The sequence below is a fragment of the Rhinolophus sinicus genome, linkage group LG15 (assembly GCF_036562045.2).
Source record: "Rhinolophus sinicus isolate RSC01 linkage group LG15, ASM3656204v1, whole genome shotgun sequence".
NCBI classification, from domain to species: domain Eukaryota; kingdom Metazoa; phylum Chordata; class Mammalia; order Chiroptera; family Rhinolophidae; genus Rhinolophus; species Rhinolophus sinicus.
The window spans coordinates 21,706,533-21,726,214 of record NC_133764.1 but is presented as its reverse complement, the minus strand read 5'-3'; the positions used below and the strand labels follow the sequence as shown (position 1 = coordinate 21,726,214).

General features: G+C 50.5%; 1 long non-coding RNA gene across 2 annotated transcripts in view; it reads left to right on the top strand.

The window, feature by feature from the left end:
* The first annotated feature begins 507 nt into the window (after positions 1-507).
* Positions 508-19,682, top strand: part of LOC141568885 (uncharacterized) — a 151,750-nt gene continuing 132,575 nt past the window's right edge. For both annotated transcript variants that reach the window (XR_012492146.1, XR_012492145.1), the window contains exon 1: positions 508-720. This is a non-coding gene — a long non-coding RNA (uncharacterized LOC141568885). The remainder of the gene's footprint in view (positions 721-19,682) is intronic.

Genomic DNA, 19,682 nt, shown 5'->3' with positions numbered 1-19,682 from the left:
ACCTTAGGTTGGTGTGGGAGGGGCATTTTTATGTCCCTTTGTATGCTACCTACTATGAATATATGAATCCCAAATAATTCTTACTGCTAGGATACTGCCACTGCCTGCTCTTGCCAATTCATTGAGCTTTAGCCTAGATGGGGGTTGTGGAAGGGAAGGGAAACTAAGATTAATTGAACACCTACTATGTGCCAGACCTTTTATTTAGGTAATCTCATTTAATCCAATATTCGTGCCAGTCTCATGAGGCAGTTAGGATGAACCCATTTTACAGGTGAGGAAGCCAAAGCACTGGCAGGTGCAGTGACCTGTGCGAGCCCTGCAACCAAGGAAGGGTGGAGCTCAGGACCGGCACGTGACCCCAATTTACCTGATCGTCAAGTGGGCATGCGTATTGGTCAGGGTTCTCCAGAGAACCACAACCAATAGGATGGAGATTTTATATATATATATATAAATAAAATACAATAATAATTTAGCTGTTTGTTTATTTATTATAAGGAATTGGCTCATGTGATCACAGAGGCTGAGATCTGCAGTCAGCAAACTGGAGACCCTGGAGAGCCGCTGGTGTAGTTCCAGCCAGAGTCCAAAGGCCTGAGAGCCAGGAGAACTGATGGTGTTAGGCCCAGTCTGAAAGTCACCAGGCTCAAGACCCCAGAAGAGCCAATTCTTGATCTGAAGCCTGGGAAAGATCCACACCCCACCGCAATCAGTCAGGTAGGAGAAATTCCCTCTCACCCAGTTTTCCTTTGTTCTGTTCAGGTCATCAGTTGATTGGATGAGGCCCACCCACATTAAGGAGGGGCAGTCTGTTTTACTTTTTCTACTGATTCAAATGTTAACCCCATCCAGAAACACCCTCACAGAGACCCTCAAATGAATGTTTGGCCAAATGTCTGGGTACCCCGTAGCCCAGTCAAGTGAATACACAAAATCACCCATCACAGTATGGCTCCAGGGAAAGATAAGGGAGGGGGCCTTGGACCTCATTTCATTCCCTCTCTGCAGAGAAGATTTTAGGGGGCAGTGAGTCAGGGAGGAAGGAGGTGGCTCAATCCTTCTCTCTGCCCTTGAGGAGGAGGGCGCAAACATTTCCAGCATCCAGATAGACCAACCACACAGCTGGAAGCCAGATAATCCTCCTTGGAGATGAGTTGCCCGCTAAGCCCCCTACCTGGGGTTGAGTTCTTACAGTCACAAATATCAGTGGAGGCTCCTGGAGGGGAAGGAGTCAGCTGGGGACCCGTCATTTCTTATCCTGGGACTGCACCAAGCCTGCAGCCCTTGTCTCCATCACCCTGGCAGCGTTGTCACAGGCCCAGGGCCTGGACTGGGAGCTGTCTGACTGTTTCTGGGACAGAGACTACAGGCCTTCTATATGAATTCTCTCTTCCTCTGTAAGAACCCTGCACATACCCAGAATAAAAACTACATTTCCCAGCTTCCCTTGCAACTAGATGTGGCTCTATGACCACGTTATGGACAATAGAATGATAGTAGAAATGACAAGTCCAACTTCTGGGAAGTGTCCTTAAAGGGAGGGGGGCCTGCTCTTTCCCTGTGTTTTCCTTTCTTGCTGGCTGCAATGCAGAGGTAACGACTAGCACGGGTGTAGCCGCACTAGGCCATGAGGTGGACTTAGGAGAGAGGCTTTGGGGCAACATGGTAGATGGAGCTTGAGGCCCTATCGCTGAATGCACCAGGACCCCCACCTGGAAGGCTGCAGCTAAACTGAATCCTGAGTTATATCGCCCCTTTCTTGTGGGTTCACCTGCAGTAGTGGCTCATTCTCTTTGGACTTCGGTTCTCTGTTGACGGTGGTAGTTGCACTTGCGTGTGACCTCCCCTGCAGGGGATCCAGGGTGTGTGGTCCACAGGGGGATTTCCCTTCCAAGGGACAGACATGGGATGCTGGGGCCTTGGTCCCTGAACCAAGGAGATTTCAGCATTAGCTGTTTTGTAAGACAAGGGCATAGGGAAAGGGGAGGCAGTTTGAGGCAGGGTCAAGCTTGTGTGTGACCTCACAGAATTCCAAGGTCACTGGAGAGCTGGTAACAGGAGCAGAGACCAAACCCAGGCTTTGCTACTTGCAAGTCAAGTGACACTGGGTAAGTTGCTCTCTCTGAATCTCAATGTCCTCTTCTGCAAAATAGGGACAATGATACCTACCTCACAGATGTGTGAGAATCAGAGACAATGTGTGTAAAAGGCTTGTGTGAGGAGGTGCTCTGTGAGTGGTAGCTATAATTTTTATCATTGGTTTGAGGGTCTAGAAACCTAGATTTCTGGTTGTGTCATTACGATCATGGGAAAGTCATTGAACTTTCTGACCTCACTTTACCCACTTGTAAAATGGGGGTCTTTTTCATCTCTGATATTCAATCAATCCTCCCTGCCCCCATTTCACAGATAATAAAACTGAGGTTTAATGTGGCAGAGGCAACTCTATGTGCTCCCCTTCCATCCCCTTCCATAGTGTGGAGTTACTGTGGGGAAGCAGATGCCCCAACAGGACTGCATTTCCCAGTCTGTTACTCACTGATGGAATGTGAGCTGAAGTGATGTGTTCTGGGCCCTGGTGGGTAAAGCATGGATGTGTCTTTTCCATCCTCCCTTCCTCATTCGCCAGCCAAATATCCAGGGCAACCTTGGAAGCTGCATGTTGAAGATGGCAGAGCCTTCCTCAGCCTGGTCCATAAAATGACTTTAGGAAACATGGTATGCTGCCCCCTCCCATTCCCCATGCTGCTTTGGTCTTTATGTGAGCAAGATAAACCATTCGCTGAGATTTCACGGTTTCCATGTTGTAGCAGCTAGTGTTACCCAAGAGGTAGAGTGACTATGCCTCCTCTCTGATTCTTGGTGGCATCCTGTATGACAGTCTAGTCTTCTCAGTTAGTTTGCCTGTTTCTTGACAGTCAGGACAGCGGCTCACTCTCCCGCAGGCTCATGACACCTTGCACCTGTTGTCTCTCATCCACCCCATAATGACGACCTATAGGGACCAGACGGAGAGCTGACCCCACACCCCCACCAATATCCCTGGAGGCCCCAGGGTGTGGGAACCCCAAGCACAAGGCAAGGGAGAAGCGAGGCTGATCGCTAGGAATGGGGAAAGCTGAAGAGGGCAGGAGCCGTGGCGAGGTGGGTCTGGGGAGGGGTCTATGAAATGAGGTGATGCTACTTTGTGGAACTGAGGATAGAGATTGGGACGGGTCCATAGCTCTGATCTGAGTCTCGCTCTGGCCCCAACTTGCGTGTGACCTCACAGAATTCCAAGGTCACTGGAGAGCTGGTGACAGGAGCAGAGACCAGAACCCAAGCTCTTCCTCTCCAGTCATGGATGGGCTCTTTCCGGAAACCACCAAGCCTGCTCTGAAGTCTGAGCATCCCTGATTAGGATGCTAATGGAGGGAGGGAGGTGAGGAAGTGAGGGAGCGGCAGAGCAGGGAGGAATACCTGGGGAATGGGGAGCCGGTGGCTAATTAAAGGCTCCATGTCAAAGAGGAATGCCAAGTAGGTAATTTCCATGCCATTTGAATAATGGGGAAAACGTTTACCATTTCTCAAGTTTGCTTGTTGAAAAAGAGAAGAGAAAAGAAAGGAGGGGGAGTAGATTGTGGCTGGAGGGACCTCTTCATGCTACTAGGGAAGTTGGGGGTGGCCCTATGGAGCAGAATTACTGCAGGAGAGGGAGGCGGGCAAGGAACGGGAAGGGGACCATGTTGTGCCTTCCTCCCAGAAGGTCCTGTGAGGGTCCCCGAAACCTGGGCTGGGGGACAGAGCAGCCCTGCAGAGTGGGGGTGATGTTACATCCTCACAGAGTGAAGGAAAGCCCTCCCGAAGGACAAGCATCCTTTGTCCCACTGGATCACCATGACAGGCTGTGAATGAAGTAAGCAGGGAAGGGAATGATGATGATGCCGATGGTGATTCCTATTTTAAAGTTGAATAACTGAGCCCCGGAGAGCAAGAGCGAATTGCTCAAGGCCACATTTGTTCATGTATTCATTCATTAATTCAACAAAACAGTTTATTAGGGAAAGACTGCATGCAAGGCCCAGTGCTCTGTGGTAAAGGCCTGTGGATGAAGGCATGGCCCAGCTCCCAGAGGATGCAGTCTGGAGGGAGAGACGGAGAGGAGAAACCATACATCACTAACTTCTGCCGGTGCAGGGGTAGAGCGACGGAGCCGGCTTGCCTGAGGCAGTGGTGTGCTTCCCAGAGGGGCTGAGGTTTCACGCAGGAGTTTTCCATGTGACTAAAGGAAGGAGCATATTCCAGGCTGAGGGAACAGCATATGCAAAGGTGTGGAGCCCTGGGAGGGCTTTTCTCTTCCAGGAAATAGTGAGAGGCCCAATGTGAGAGGGCAGCAGGGCTCACGGGGTGAGGCAGGGGTGAGAGTTGTGGCTGGAGTGCTTGATGGAAGAGGGATGAAAGCACAGGGCCAGGGCCTGCCTGCCTGCGAGGACATGTGGACTTGACCTTCAGGCCCTAGGGCCCTAGGGAGTGGCTGAGGAGGTGCTGGAGCTTCCAGGAGGGACATACGTCATTCCGTGGCTACAACAATGGTTGCCTCTTTGCTGGAACCCAACCCTAAGGACCCAGCCTCCCACTCAGGCCCCTGAGCTCCTTCAAGTCCTGAGGGCCCATGAGTAGAAAGCCGAGCCCTGTGGGGGGGAACCCTGCTGCTTTGGCTTGTTCCTACTTGTATCAGTTACCAATTGATGCATAAAAGTTACCCCAAAACTCAGTGGCTCAGAACAACACCAAACATTTATCGTTTCTCTAGTTAGACCTTTGGGAGCCTCTGGTTCCTGGTTTCTCATGAAGTTATAGTCAAGATGCTGGCCCAAGGCTGCGGTCCTCTGAGGCTGGACTGGGGCTGGAGAGTCTGCCCCAGGATGCCCCATTCCAAGACGGCTCCCTCACAGGCGTGGCCTGCTGGTGTGGTCAGGAGGTGTCAGTTCCTCACCATGTGGACCTCTCCACAGAGCCGCTTGAGTGTCCTCATGACGTGGTGGCTGGCTGTCCCCAGAGCGAGTAAGAGAATAAGGTGGAAGTGTCAGTGTTGCCATATCCCCTTGGTTACACAGTGCAGGAGGGGCCTGTCTGAGGGCACGAGTCAGGAGATGGGGATCACGGGGGGCCATCTTGGAGGCTGCACACCACACCCTCCCCCAAGGAAGAGCCAGCAGCCACTCCTGGGGCAGGACTAAGAAAGCCAGGCTGGTGAGTGAAGGTGTCTCCCCCAGAGAACAGAGGTCAGGGACTTCGTAGGTCTTAGGACAAGGCAGGTCTCCATTGGCTCTGCCTCCAACTTGCTGTGTGAGGCTGAGCCTCTGTTTGCCATCCCTGTGATGTGGGAAGGACTCGTGCTGTTTTGCAGGCTGGGAAAGCACAGAGGGTCCAGTTTCTGAGGAATGGATGAGAATTGCAGAACATGGAGTCTTCCCTCCTCATTCTCAGTCCCATTTCTTCACACAGTCAGATAATCATTTTTTCCAGAAGTCTTTGCAGCAATCAATTTGCATAACCACTCAAATAAGCACCATTCCTTCCTTTAAACTAACTCTCGGCTCTAAATCTCCAGCTGGTTTCTGTGCAATTAAACCAGTGTGGAGCTTCCCTTTTCTTCCCCCGTGGCCTCGTAGCTCCCTGGATGGCAGGTCCCTGTGTCAGCTCTGCTCATTTTCCTCACTTTACCCCAGTACTGCATGGCCAGTGCCCAGGTCTCACAGGCCAGTTTTCCTCTCCTCAGCTTCTCTTTGTGGTGAGGGGTGAGGGGTGAGGGGTGAGGGGCGAGGGGCTCAGCATGTCAGAACCAGACATATCATACAACCACTACATTTTACAGATAAGACTCAGAGAAGGCTGGTGAGAACCCAAGGTCACACAGCAAGTAGGCAGCAACACTGGGCCAAGAACCGGGTCTCTTGACCCGCATGCAGCCTCCTTCTGTTCTTGCTGCTGGCCCTGCCCGGCAAGTATGCTGATGGGGTCATTTTGGATGGGCCCTGGGCCACCATGGCTTGGGCGCCGCCGTCTCTCTGAGAGAGGCAGGTGCCAAGGTGCTGTGGATCCAGAGTGCTATCAGTGTGGACCCCCTTAGTGGGTACCATGGAGGGGAGCGTATACAAGAGGAGAGTAAGAAGTGGACTAAACCTTTGAAGAGTTATGCTCGGTGGAGGAACAGCAGAGGCGGAAATAATCAGAAAGCTGGTGCAGAAAGACCTAGCCTGAGAGAGCTGGCTGAAATTTGAGCAGCTTGTACGAAGGGGAGGGTGAGCTCCCAGCCTGTGGAAGGCAGAAAGGGACCAAGCCCTGGAGAGGCAAGGCGGCACGGAGCTGCTCGGTGGGCCGCCCGCCGCTCTCCCACCTTGCTGCGGACGTCCCTGTGCTCACAGCAGAATCAAGGGCCCTGCTTCTCTCTGGCCTGGGCCACCACCAGCCCTGCAGCCTCTGGCCAGTGCTTCTTTGTTGGTCTCTGAGGCCACTGAGTCTTCTTCTTGTCCCTTCTAGTGCCCCATGGGGTGAATGACACGAGCCCACTAGTGGCCAGTTTGACTTCGTAATTTCCAAGCCTTCATTTTTGGTCATTCCTCTCCCCTAAATTGTCTTCCATTGTGAGCTCAGAAAGTCAAATTCATTTTGATCTTGGCTTGAGTACACCTTAAAAATCTGCTAGTGTTAAGAAAATATCATCCAAGGTGCCCAAGAATAAAATGGCTTCTGAATTATTCAATTCAGGTCAGGGCTGCGTCTGTGTCAGCAGATGGCAGGGAAGAGGGCAGGACATCACACGCGTCTGGGGCCTGTCTGTCAGGCACATCGTACCTTTGAGCATGGTTGACTGTTCCTGGTGTGGCAGAATTTCCATCTCCATTTTATAGCCAAGGAGCCTGAAGACCAGAGAGGGGAAGCACTTGCCTAAAGTCACACAGCCAGTGTATGGCAGAGGTGGGTTTGGACGCTGGGCTGGGGTGACGCCAAAGTGCAGGTGCAGGCAGGTGGGACCCCACCCCTTACCTTCAAGCTCTGCAGTTGTCGCTTTCCCAAGATCCTCAAGGAGCTGGTGAGGAGTGGGGCTCTCAAGGCAGCCAGATTTTCCACCCGTGGCAGGGGCTGGGTTAAGGAGAAGCAGTGACACTAATTGGGGAGTGAGGGCCTCGCATGGCATCTTTATTTCCTGTCTTGGCTGCTTAGCCCAACAAAGGGCTTTGTCTTGGTTGGCCCCGTGACAGTATCTTGTCATGCTTCCTGCCTCCTTCAGCCTGGCTCCTTTTCACAGCTTTTAGTGTTTCCCCCTATTCCCTGTTGCCATTTCATAGATTCACAGGCAGGGGACCTGGGGGGCTGCCCAGCCAGCTACTGATTAGCTGTGTGATCTTGAGCACGTTGCTTATTCTCTCTGGGCCTCAATTTCTCCACCTGAAAAATGGGCGTAGAGGTGAGATCAGAAGGCTGCTTCAGTTCTGTGGTGGCTCCCTCCCTAGCTTGATGACTGGCGTTTGGGAGAGCAGTGGGAAGTTAAGGTCAGGGGAGAGGAGTCTTTATCCAATTGCATTATTGTCAGAGAGAGATACTATTTGCATGTAATTTGCACTTTCTTTGAATGTCAAAATGCTCTGACACACCCACCCCAATTTCTCCCTGCCTCTCACCCTTCCTCTCACCACCTGCTTTCTGTCCCCTCCCCGCGCCCATCAGCCCTGGCCTTGTCTTGCTGGGTTGTCTTGCTTCAGAAGGATGATTAGTTGGCCCAGAGGACCGTTCCTCAGCTGCAGACCCTGCCTGCTGACCCAGCCTGGTAGCATCTATAGTATGTGCAGAAATGTGCAGTGTGACCCTCATATTCAGCTCCAAGAGGCTGAGCCAGTTGCCCCAAATCCCGCAGTGAAGTGGCAGAGCCAGCATTCAGCCCTGTCGGCCCGACTCTGAGACCATGCTGTCTCCTCACTGCTCCAGGCTGTTCACCTGCTTGGAGATGTACGACCGGCGAAGCAACGGCCTGGCTGGACAGGATGATGATGGCGATGATGACAACATTACGCCTGCTTCTCAAAGTGTGGTCCGTGGGCCAGGAGCGTGTGCATCACAGAGAGCGCGTTAGAGATCAGGCTCCATCGCAGACCCGCTGAAGCAGAACTGGCGTTTGATCAGGGTACCCAGGAGAGATCGTGTGCCACTCAAGGGAGACAAGCATCGCTCTAGAACTCTGCCTGCCACATTGGCTCCGAGGAGCCAGAGCCACTCCATGCTTTCTGGAGGCAGAAGCTCATGATATCAGAGCTAGGGTTTCCAGGCAGGAATTCCCGCCTGTTCTCAGGAATTGTTTTCACTTTCCCGTTCCCGAATCCCGAGATATAAACTGTTTTCTGTTCTCCACGATGAATCGTTTCCACGAAGTGACGGCCGATACTACCAACCACCTGAGTTCAAGGAGCCGATTTTCCGACCAACTTTTCTTGGGATTCGGGAACGGGAAAGTTGAAAAAAATTCCTGAGAACAGGGCGGGAATTCCCACCTAGAAACCCTAATCAGAGCCAGAAAGGCCCTCAGACATCTTTAAGGGTGGTGGTTTCATGAACCGTGCTTGTTGGAGCACTGGGGACCCCAGAGGGGTCTTTGTGGCTTCTTTGGAGTAGGGTGGGCAACACCCAGCAGGCCAGACTCCAGAAAGCCCGTGCTTTCTTGAACACCTGTCCTTAGATTTGGTTTACAAACTTCTCATGAAACACGATTTCATTGGGATGGGGTGGAATGGTTAGGGTCTATTGCTAAAAAATTTTTTTAAACATGTTTTGTTCCATCCTTCTATTTTATAAGTGATGAAATTGATACTCAGGAACACAGAGACCTGCCGAAAGTCACATGGAATCCGGGACCCAGATCCAGCTCTATCAGTTAGGACTGTTTTTGGCTGCAAGTAGCAGCAAAATTGACTAACAGAGACTTGCACAAATAAAGAGTTTGTTTTAAGCAGTGAGCAGCTCAGGCATAGACTGCTGAGGACTGGTACCCTGTCCAGCTCTATGATGCTTAAGTGACCCAGGCTCTTCCTCTTTTCCACTTGTTGTCCCCCTCCCCCCAAAAGCCTGGGGCTTTTGTCCTCATGGCAGAAGATGGCTGCTACTGTTCCATACCTTACATCCATGTTCCAGGTGGGAAGAATGTGTGAAGAATGGGCAGAGGGCATTCTTCTAGTTAGTTTTGCTTTTTTGTTCAGGGAAGAATGCCCTCCCTTGAGGCTTCTGCCTGTTTGTTTTAGTCCAGAACTGGGTTACGTGGCCACCCCTAGCAAAAGATAGCCAGGAGAAGGGGAGTGGGGAACAGCTTGGGTCAAACCATCGAATGGTGAATGCCTCCCTGTCAGGGCATTCAATTCAGGGCCCCAGAATTGCAGCCTTTGGGATGTGTTTGAATCAGAGAGGCACTGCTAAATCTTGGGGCTTGAATCTCCCACCATCTTAACTGTCCTTTATGGGAACTATTTGGTGTCGGGGCAGAAGTTTGCTAAACAAAGACCTACATACCCTGGGGCTTGGGGACAGAGGCACTGGATCAGCACTAAAACCACAAGGGCTGATTCTGAGTCTCTGATGATCTCCACTGCTCACAGCCCCTAATGAAAACATGTGTAAGAAACCCTCAGGGTTAATTTTGCCAAAAAAAAATTCCAATAAAGCTCCATTAGATTTTCATGTTAAATTAATGTAATGGATGCTTAAAAGCCATGCTAATTAGGCTTTGTTATTAACAGGAATGTCAGGTGGATGGGATCTGGCCTGGAGCTGCTGTTTTTTTCGGGCCACCTAGGGGAGATGGATTTGTCAGTGGTCAGAGGTACCACACCATCTGGCCTCAGCTCCCCGGCTCCCACTCACGCCTTGCAATGTCTTCAGTCATTTAAGTTCATTTGGCTGGGACTGGAATATTCTCTTCACCAAGATGACAGACAGCAGACTCCATTTTCTACTGGTTTTCATTTTTATTTTTGGACATTTCCAAAGTTTCCTTTCTGTGAGCCATCCTAACGTCTGTGCTAGGGCCATGGCTTGGAAGGGTCACTCCTGGTTCAGAAACCTTTGATAGTTCCCCACTGCCTATCAGATAAGTCCAGCACTCAAAGCCTTCTAGGAGTTGGCCCCAATTCGACTCTCTGGGCCCCCCTCTTCATGTGTAGGGAGAGGGTGTCTCCTTCCCGAACTGGGCCTTCCCAGTTCCCCTTGACGTTAACTGTAACCTGCAACCCATCACCTCAGCCTTACGACACTTTGTGATTCTTTCCGTTTTATCAACGAGGAAGCCGAGCCTCAGGCCCTCAGACCACTGATCGCTCAGATGCCCTTACATAAGGCACTTGACACGTCTTGGGCACTCAAACAATTCCTGTCTCCCACTTTTCTTCCTTCCTCTTAACCACTCTGCTTGGCCAGGTAGGGCATCCTCAGGGTGGATACCTGCCTTGCACCAGGGGTTCGGGCTTGGGCATTCTAAGTGCCGCATGCACGTAGGAAGAGGCTCTGTTTGTGACAGGAGAATCCATGAAACCAGGATGAACAAGGGAAGGGAAGGCCTGGAGCCCCGCTTTTCCCATTCTCCTAGGCTGTCTGGGCCCAGGCTATATGCTGGACACAGGAGGGGGTTTGCATGTCTGAGGGAGACACTGACCCCCACCCTCAGGCTCAGTTACCTGTGGAGAGGGGAGAAAACCTAGCTAGCATGGTTCCAGGCAGACTCTTGATGTGGTGCCAGCTGTGGGGAGGGGTTGGCTGTCCGTCAGCTGCCTGGCACGTGGGGCCTTGGGGCCCATGGGAGGTTGCCGGTCAGAGGTGGCCTGCCGGAAGCTGCGCCTGAGTGCAGCCACCCATGGGAAGGGGGTCCAGGGTCACTTTCCAACAGTTCTATTCCTGCACCATAGTCCATGCTTGTCCCTGGAGGTTGAAGGATGTAAACCTCTTCTCCAGGAGCACTGGACTCTCCAAATCAGGACGAGGACGAGAGAGAGGTCATTTAAACCTCTTCTTGGGATCTGTCATATCTGTGTCCAGCCCACAGAGTTGGCCATTCCCCAACCCCTTCTTTTCGATTTTCCATTTCGGGCCACCACCTGCCAGGCCCCCAGGTTTGGGGTAAATCCCACGGCATCTGACAGGAGGGCCGTGGAGTGGACTTTGTTGGGAGGGGTGAGTCTTACATGGCTGGGATTGGCAGGAAGGAGAGGGTGTGGATTTGGGAGTGTGCTCAGTCATCTGATTACCAGCTTTTTGAGCCTGAAGAACTTGGAGCGTGGAGGAAGGGACAGAGAGCCGACACTCCCCAAGAGGCAGCTAGAGAAGCTTAATACTGTACTTTAGAAACACGCAGAGGCTTTTAGAGGAAAATCTAGCAGTGCTAAGGCTGTGACAGCACAGGGAAAGGAAAAAAGGAAATGGGGCTCCTCTGGGCTCCAACCACCTGCTTAGAGGAAATGCTAGAGGCTGAAATGTTTGTTTCCACGCAGACAGCTGAGTAAAGTCAAAGGGCCAGCTGGGGGAGGGCGGGGCGAGAGAGAGAGAGAGAGAGAGAGAGAGAGAGAGAGAGAGAGAGAGAGAGAGAGAGAGAGAGAGAGCGAGAGCGAGAGCGCCCGCCCGCTCATGTGCACGTACACATGTATATAGTTAATGCAGGGCCTTCCACTGCAGTATAAACAGCCTGACTGACCCAAGGGTGGAGGGAACATGCGTCTCCTCTCTTGCACGATGGAGATTTTCCCGAGACCGAGCCTGTCAGCGACATTGCCGGAAATGCAAACCTGTGCTGGCCCTCAGCTGATGGCCCAGCTCCAGCCAGCGCCCTGTCAGTGGGGAGGACGGGAGGAGTGAGGACCAGGCCGTCCCTTGCTCACTCCATGTACAGTTCCCCTCAGCCTCCCATAACTCTTCTTTCTTAATGAAAGCCATGTGGCCTCGTGGAATTCGCCCCGAGCCTTTGCATGACAGGTGGCACCCAGATGGGGCCTACCTTGCCTGACACCCTTCTTTAAATGCCTGGGTAACCTCTCTGCCTCACAAATTCTGTCCAGATGGCAGGAAAGAAGTCCTGGCAAAGGTGCATGGACTCAGATGCCCAGGGTCTAAAAGAAATGAAGAGAGAGAGAGTCAGTCTGCTGGGGGTCTGGAAGCAGAGGCTATGAATTGCTAGCCTGAGCAAGGATGGAGGAGAGGGAGAGGCTCCACGCACCAAGACGTGCCCTGCCCAGGCTGACCCAGGCCATCTGCACTGCCACTTCACTGCTGCCACTTGGCACAGGCGGCCTGTTGGTGCAGCCCACTGGCTGGGGCCACTAGACTTCCACTCCTTGATGCACAGCTCATGGCTTGTGAGGTCGTTGAATGCAAAGGTGAGAGAACAAGAACCAAGGAGACAACATGCAGGGGGAGGTCCCGGAAACGTTAGCCTTTCTGGGCTGGGCTGTGGGTGAGGGGAAGAGAGGACCAAAGGCCAAAGGGTCTCCTGAGATATTCGTGCCTATGTGATGGGTTCACTGGAGGCCAGGCCACTGGGGAGATGAACCCTTCCCCCGGCTCTTCCTGCTCCAGGCAGCAAGAAGAGGCAACAGGGAGTTGAACAGAGAGACGAGGAGGGTGGACTATGTCTACTTCCCAGACCTCGGGGTTACGACTCTTCATGTGACCCATGGAATAGGAACCCTAAAGTTTCTGTCCATTGCCTTCCCAACAGCAACCCACTCCCCACTTCTTTCTTGCTGTCGGAATTCAGATACTAGCAGCCACGTTTTTCAGCAGAGACTGGGACCCTCTGCCCCAGGAATGAATCCTGATTCATCTCAGCCAAATGTAATAATCCTACTTCCTTGGCTGGTGATTTTTCATGTGTCGGCACGTCACGCAATTCTAGCTAACGACAACTGAGGAGGAGATTGTGGGTGGGGAAGGGGTACCTTCTGGGAAAGGTTTTCTGAGATCGGAAAAACTGACTTCCTGAAAGAAGCTGCTACCCCCGCTCATCACCTTTGGATGTTGATGAGGGGGGTGTGATGCCTGAGCTTTGGCCACCACTTGAAAATCAGGAGGAAGTAGTTTAGATGTTGAGGAAAGGAGAATAGAAAGGTAGAAAGAACCTGGGTAAGACCCAGCTGAATTAACCAAACTTGGAATTGCCTTGTCTCTGGACTTCTTATTATAAGAAATAATAAATTGCTTATTTTAAAAACCATTCATAATTGAGTTTTCCATTGATTGCTGCTTACAGCAGCCAACCTGATCAAATTTCTGAAGTCAGGATGAAATAATTCAGATTGTCTGCTATGATTCTCTCCTTGGGGACTATGAAGGCATCTCTGAGCTCCCTGGAAGCCTAGCTTAGCTGGAACAGCCCCATTTCCCTCTGGGCAGGCTGGAGAGCCTCCTGTAAGGAGGCCAGAAGAACTGGGTTCAAACCCCGCACCTTTATGCATGTATTGTATGACTTTATGTTAGTTACTTAAAGCAGGGATTGGTACCCTTCTTCTGTAAAGGGCAGATAATAAATCTTTTAGGTTCCGTGGGCCATACGGTCCCGGTTACAGCTATTCAACTCTGTTGTTTTCGTTTGAAAGCGAGACATTGGTAACACACAAATAAGTGGGCATGGCTGTGTTCCAACAAAACTTTATTTACAAAAACAGGTGGCTGGCTGGATTTGGCCTGCAGGCCATGGTAAATCAACCTTTGATGAAACTCAGAGTCTCAGCTTCCTCCTGAGAAAAATGAGACTAATAATTTGTTTTCCTCACAGGGCAAATTTGCGCATCAAATGAGTTGACTTAAAGCTGTCACCACATAAAGTATAATGTATGTGTGGGTCCCCTTTCCTATGAGAATCAAAGGGCCTGGCACTGGGTGAAGGAGACGTGCTTGGCTCTACCACCTACTATAGCTGTGTGACTTTGGGAAAGTCACCTAACTTCTCTGAGTGTCACTTTTATCCTCTCCACGTGGGAATGCTAAGCCCTGCTTCATACAGGGCGGCAAGGGTTAAGTGAATAATGCTTGTGAAGTGCTACATAGACTGAGTGTGTAAGGAATGGTAGTTGAGTGTTATTAAGGAGTAAATCCCCCCTTTTCTGACCTGGCAGATTCCATCTTATCTTACTCCACTGTGTCTTGACAGTTGATAAATCTTGGTTTCCATCCCCACTTGCCATGGCCCAGGAGCCCTGGGAGGGCTGTAAACCTCCCCCTGCCGTGCACTCTGTCTCCCTCCACCACCCACCCAGTGCCCTCCCCAACAGCTTCCCCATTTAACAGAACGAGTAATTAACAATGTTAATTCTAATCTCATTTGCTAATGAAGGCAGTCTAATTGCACCATAATTGGCAGCAGCAGCAGCAGCAGCAGCAAAACACAAAATAAACCCTGCGTGTGTAATTCAGTTTAACTTCTTTATAATTACCTTGCAGGCTGGGGCTGGAGGTTGGGGGTAGGGTGGGGTAGGGTGGGGAGGATGGGGAATGAAGAGAGAGGGGGAACGAAGACCTGAGGGCCGGGCAAAAGGGGGAACCGAGCACACCTTCTGTCCCACTTTCCCGATTAGTCAAGGCCTCTGGAGACAAACTTCCTTCCCTCACTTTGCATTTCCTCCTCCCGTCATGGCAGACCTATTCTCACTAGCCCTACCACGTCTTTATTACCCATCCTTCCCTAGCAGCCCCTCTAAGAGCTGGGAACCTGGGCCTAATGTAGCTAAGCCTACTTCCCCATCCTCAACTCACAGCTCTGACCTTGTATTCCAGCCAACAGTTGTTTTTGTGCCTTTCGTTTGGAATGCAACCCCCCTCCTCTAACCCCCCCCCCCCACACACACACTCCCCACAGCATCACCCTCCTGGAAAACCTACCTCTTTAAGGCCCGTGAGGGAAGCCTTCCCTGGCCTGCAGAGGCTGACATGCACTCCTTTCCACGTCACCTGTAGCAACCTGGTTATTATTCCACACACCCCATGATTTTACCTGTGCCTTGTTTACATGCTTTCTTTGTCACTAGATTGTGTCTTTTTATTTAAGTACCCTCAGTGCCCAGCACAGAATAGGTGCTTGATTCTGTTTTTTGTAGAATGCTTTGAGTGAGAGATAGGTGACCCTGGAGAAGGTTCTGGAAGCATGTGGCAAAGACTGTGAAGAGAACCAGAAGCTCTCCCTTTCACCTGTTCTGTAACCTGGGGTTGTTCTTTGTATAGTGAAAAGCTCGCACTCCATAACCTCTCATTTCCCACCTGTTCTCAAAGTCTAGGGCTTTTTAAATTTTCATGGTTGAAATTCTCTCTCTCTTCCAAAGCAAACAAACAAACAAAAACCCCCAAAGGTAGCCAACATCATAACATCAATTCCACTTTTTAAAACTGGAAGTAAAATTTCCACCTAAACTTCCTGTGCAGCCTTCTCCATCTGTACTAGGTATCCTCACTCTGACGTTGATGATTCTGAATAAATAAATAAACATCTTCTCTGAACGCTAATATAATGTCTCCCACCACATATCCAAATAAGCAACACCTATAGCTTCCCCTACCCTGTTTTGGAGAGAAATGAGTGCCCAAGGTATTTGTTCAGCTAATGCGTACAATCATTTCCATAGCAACCAGATGTGATTGAGGATGAGCTACAAAGCTTTCCCTTAAGGGGTGGTAGGTGAGGAGATTTGACATCTTAGGGTCTAAAGAAAGCACTTTGGAAGAAGCATCTTTCTTTCCTCTGAGCCTGGAGTCCTCCACACTGTATCAGACGTGGACCTCTGCTCTCAGGGTGTTCAAAGGTGTTAAGTGGTGTCTTGGTTTCACTTTTTCCTTAGTGACCTCGCTGATGGAGCCCTCCATCCTTCTTTCACATGCAGTGGCCTTCGCTGCAATCCTGGGGCTTCTTCACCCTCATGCTGGAAACCCCCTTTGCTTCTCTTGTGTCTGATGTCATGTTTCCTGGCTCCCACACCTTCATTTTTATTTCTTGGATGGTGCTTTTATTTTGCTGGAGCATGGGAGATAAAATTTCTTATGAGAAGTTTAATGCCATGCAGGCTTCCTGATCTTTTGTATGTGACCAGATTTTTTTCTTTCCTCTCCGGTGGCTTTAATATCTTTTCTTCATCCTCTGTGTTCTGAAATTTCTTGATGAAGTGCCTCGGTATCAGGAGGCCCATTAATTTGGAAACTCACATCCTTCGGTACCAAGGCATTTGCTTATATTATTTCTGTGATAATTATCTTACCTCCAATTTCTCTCTCTTTCTGGATCATCTATTCGTTAGATGTTCTATCTCCTGGACTGATTTTCTGAATTTTTAAAATAAATTTTCTCCTGCTTTTTCTTCTTACTCCTTTTGTTCTACTTTCTAGGAGATTTCCTCAATGCTATCCATTAACCCTCCAGTGGAATTTTCTCTATCTCTTTTTAATGCCAAGAGTTCTTTTTAATCTCCTGAATGTTCTTTGTTTTTAAATGGGAGCTTGTTCTATTTTCACAGATGCGGTGTCTTCTCTTATTGCTCTGAGGACAATTGTAGGGTGTTGAGATATCCTACTCCTTCCTGCATTGCCTTCTGTTTGATCTGAGCCCCTTTTCCCCCAGTTATTGTTATTATTTTTTTGGTCTCCATCTTCTGTATTAGATACTCTGGCTGCCTGGAAGCTCTGTACATGAGCCTGGTTGTACCACGAGGCTGGAGGATGAGTAGGGTGGAGGACGTTTGGGGGACACCACCTCGGTCCACTCTTGGGCGGTCCTGTGCCATCAGGAAGGAACCTTTCACGCCATAGCCTGGGTGGTGGGCGCTGGGCTGCCAACATTCAGGAAATTGAATGGGAGAAGGTCGCATGCAGATTTTTACTTAATACCTCTGTTTTCCGGCAGTACCCTGTCCTCCGGGAGGCCTCGTGTTCTGGAATTTCAAGCCCTCCGGATCCATTGCTCTTTTCTCTTGTGCCAGGGAGTGAGGGTGGTGCCTGAGGGGTCTGACTGCTTCATACACAGACTTTCCGTCAGACTTTTAAGCCTGACTTGAGCCCCAGAAGCAGCTGGGATCCCCAGTATTTGAGACTTTCTGGGCTTCTGCCGACTTAAGGCCTCCTGAGTCAGTTGTTAGTCACCCATCTGCTTCTCGGCAGTGACAATTTTGTTGCTGTGGCCTCCTCTCCTTTTCTCTTTGTCTTGTTTATGTCTTAACAAAATCATCGTTTCAGTGCAGTGTTGGGAGGAAGCGAGGTAAAGAGTAACTTCCTCACGTGTACACAGCACTTTAGAGTTTCCACGGCCCGGCCACATCCATCCTCTCATTTTACCTCCACAAGAGCCCAGTGGACGAGGCAGGAAGGAGGTCTAACCAGAACTCCGAACGCAACTTCTTAAGTGGCATTTAAACAGAAGTGAGTAAGAGTTGGAAAACAGAGGTGAGAGGTGATTTCACTACCATTGCTCCTGCTTCTCTGTGTTCCCCACGTGGAATTTAATGAGAAGTGAAATGCCATTGGTAATGTGGGCCCAGTGGGAAGGGGAAGTTGGAATCAGGGCTGCTAGAAACAGCCTGGGTCCAGGGCACCTGCAGTAAAATTGTTTTGATGTAGTAACCGATGATGTGAAAATTGAAAGTTGAAAATCAAAGGCAAAGCCCGATGGTGTTGGAAGGCACAGACTGAGGTTTTTGAGACGTCTTACCTCTCTTCCCAACTCCTGTTTTCTTTGTCAGGTCTATGTTTCTGCTCATTGGCATGCATATGTGTGCGTGCTTATGCTGATGTACGTTTGCAGGGCATCTGTGTATGTGCGTGCACACATCAGTGTGTGAGCACATATGTACGTGTATGCACATGCATCCATGTGTGTGCACATATGTATATCCATCTGTGTCTCTGTGTGGTATGGATTTTTTGGTGTGTTTATGTGTTGGGCAAGAGTGACAGTTTGTGAATTTCAACTTGACACAGTAGAAAAGCAAAGGATGTAGACCTGGCTTCAAAGACACCCCTTCTCATATTAAGGACTCTCATGCTTTCTCCCAGTCTCTGTTTTCTTATTTGTGAAAAAGAGGTTTATGATGTTGTCGTGCGGGACGGCCTGCAGGGTCTCTGCTCCCGCTCCCCACATAAGAACGCAGGATATGGTGAGGCCAAAAAGGAACACCCACGGAGCCATAGATACAGGAGTCATGCCACTATATTCTTGCTGGCGGCTGGGTTGGAGACACAGGAAGCAGGAGCCACACTGTCTGCAACCTGCCGTCCGCTTCTCTGCAATTCGCAACCCACACTCCGCTGTGCTAACTGCAATCCCCGCTTGCCAGCCCAGCCACCATCTTCTTGCTACCCCCTATTTTCTGCTAGCATAGCCACGGCAGTTATATTAGTGGCCAATGGCTCACTGGTTACAGCTGACGGCCAACTAGCCACAGCTGATGGCCAGCGAGTCACAGTTGATGGCCATTTACTACCTGAGCCAGCACCTTTCTATGTGAGGCCGAGAGCCTGGAAACTGCTCTTTGGGGCTCTGTCCCCACAGATGTCAAAGCTGCCTACCAGAGGGTGGGGGGCTGTGAGAGTATTTGCAGTGGTATATGGGAAAAGGCTTTGTAAAGTCTCAAGGATTATGAAAATGCCATTCACTTGTTCATTCGTTCGTTCCTCTATTCATCTGAGACACACTTAGTGAGCATTTCCTAATGGCACCTGTGATACCCTCCGCTGATCAACCCCAGTGAGACGAGGACGGGCCCCTTAGAGGTCAAGGCTTGAAGTGGGGGGCATGAGGAGTCGATACTGGGCAGGCAGGTGGAAGAACAGAAGCACCAAGGCATGAACACGGGAGGGAGTGCGACCTGTCCCGTGATTTACCAGGAAGTTGGTCCCCAGGGGCGCAGGCTCAGTGCTGGACGCCATGATTTTCCTGTCTACTGCCTGCCCTCCAGCTGGGGATAATGGGCAAGATCTGGGAGGCGTCCTGTCTGTGCTCATTCTGTTTGTTATTCATTCTTGAATTTAACAAGCATTTATTAAGCTCCCACTCTGGGCTAGCTTGTTGCGCGGCAGCGCCCCCACCTGGTGGAGCCCAAAGCCCCGCTCCTGTTAGCCGCCCCACCCCAGTTATACATACCTTCCTGACGCAGGCTGGCTGCGAGGCTTCTCCCAGAAAAATGTCACTGCAGAATTTTATGCTGTTTATTTCCCTTCCAGCGGAACGTCTGCCAATGGCTTTTACGATGCTGAATAAAAAGGCTTTTTTCCCCCTTTAGATATTTTTATTTCACCTTTAAAGGATGTACAGTAAGGTTGAGAACATCTCGATGAAATCTCTGCAAGAAATAACTCTTGGATCCCTTCCTCGTGTAGGTGGAAGGACAAAAGGACAAAGCAAGCTAGAGATGGCCTCCTCACCTGCCTTATCCTCTGGGGCAGGTGGGGCTTCAGTTAAACCACAAGCATGTGGGGAGGGTTTGCCCTAGTGCTCTGGAGGAGGGATAGTGGCCCCTCCCTGTGGCCCTGAGCTCCATGTGCCCTGGCCCCTCTCCCTCCTCTATGAGAAGGGGCTAAGGGTCCTTGGTCACCTACCGTGGGTGCCACAGCCGTGCGTTCTCAGCACTTTATATCGGTGAGAGGGTTATGTGGTCAGGACTCTGGATCTGGTTTGCCTAGATTTGGTTCCTGCCTTG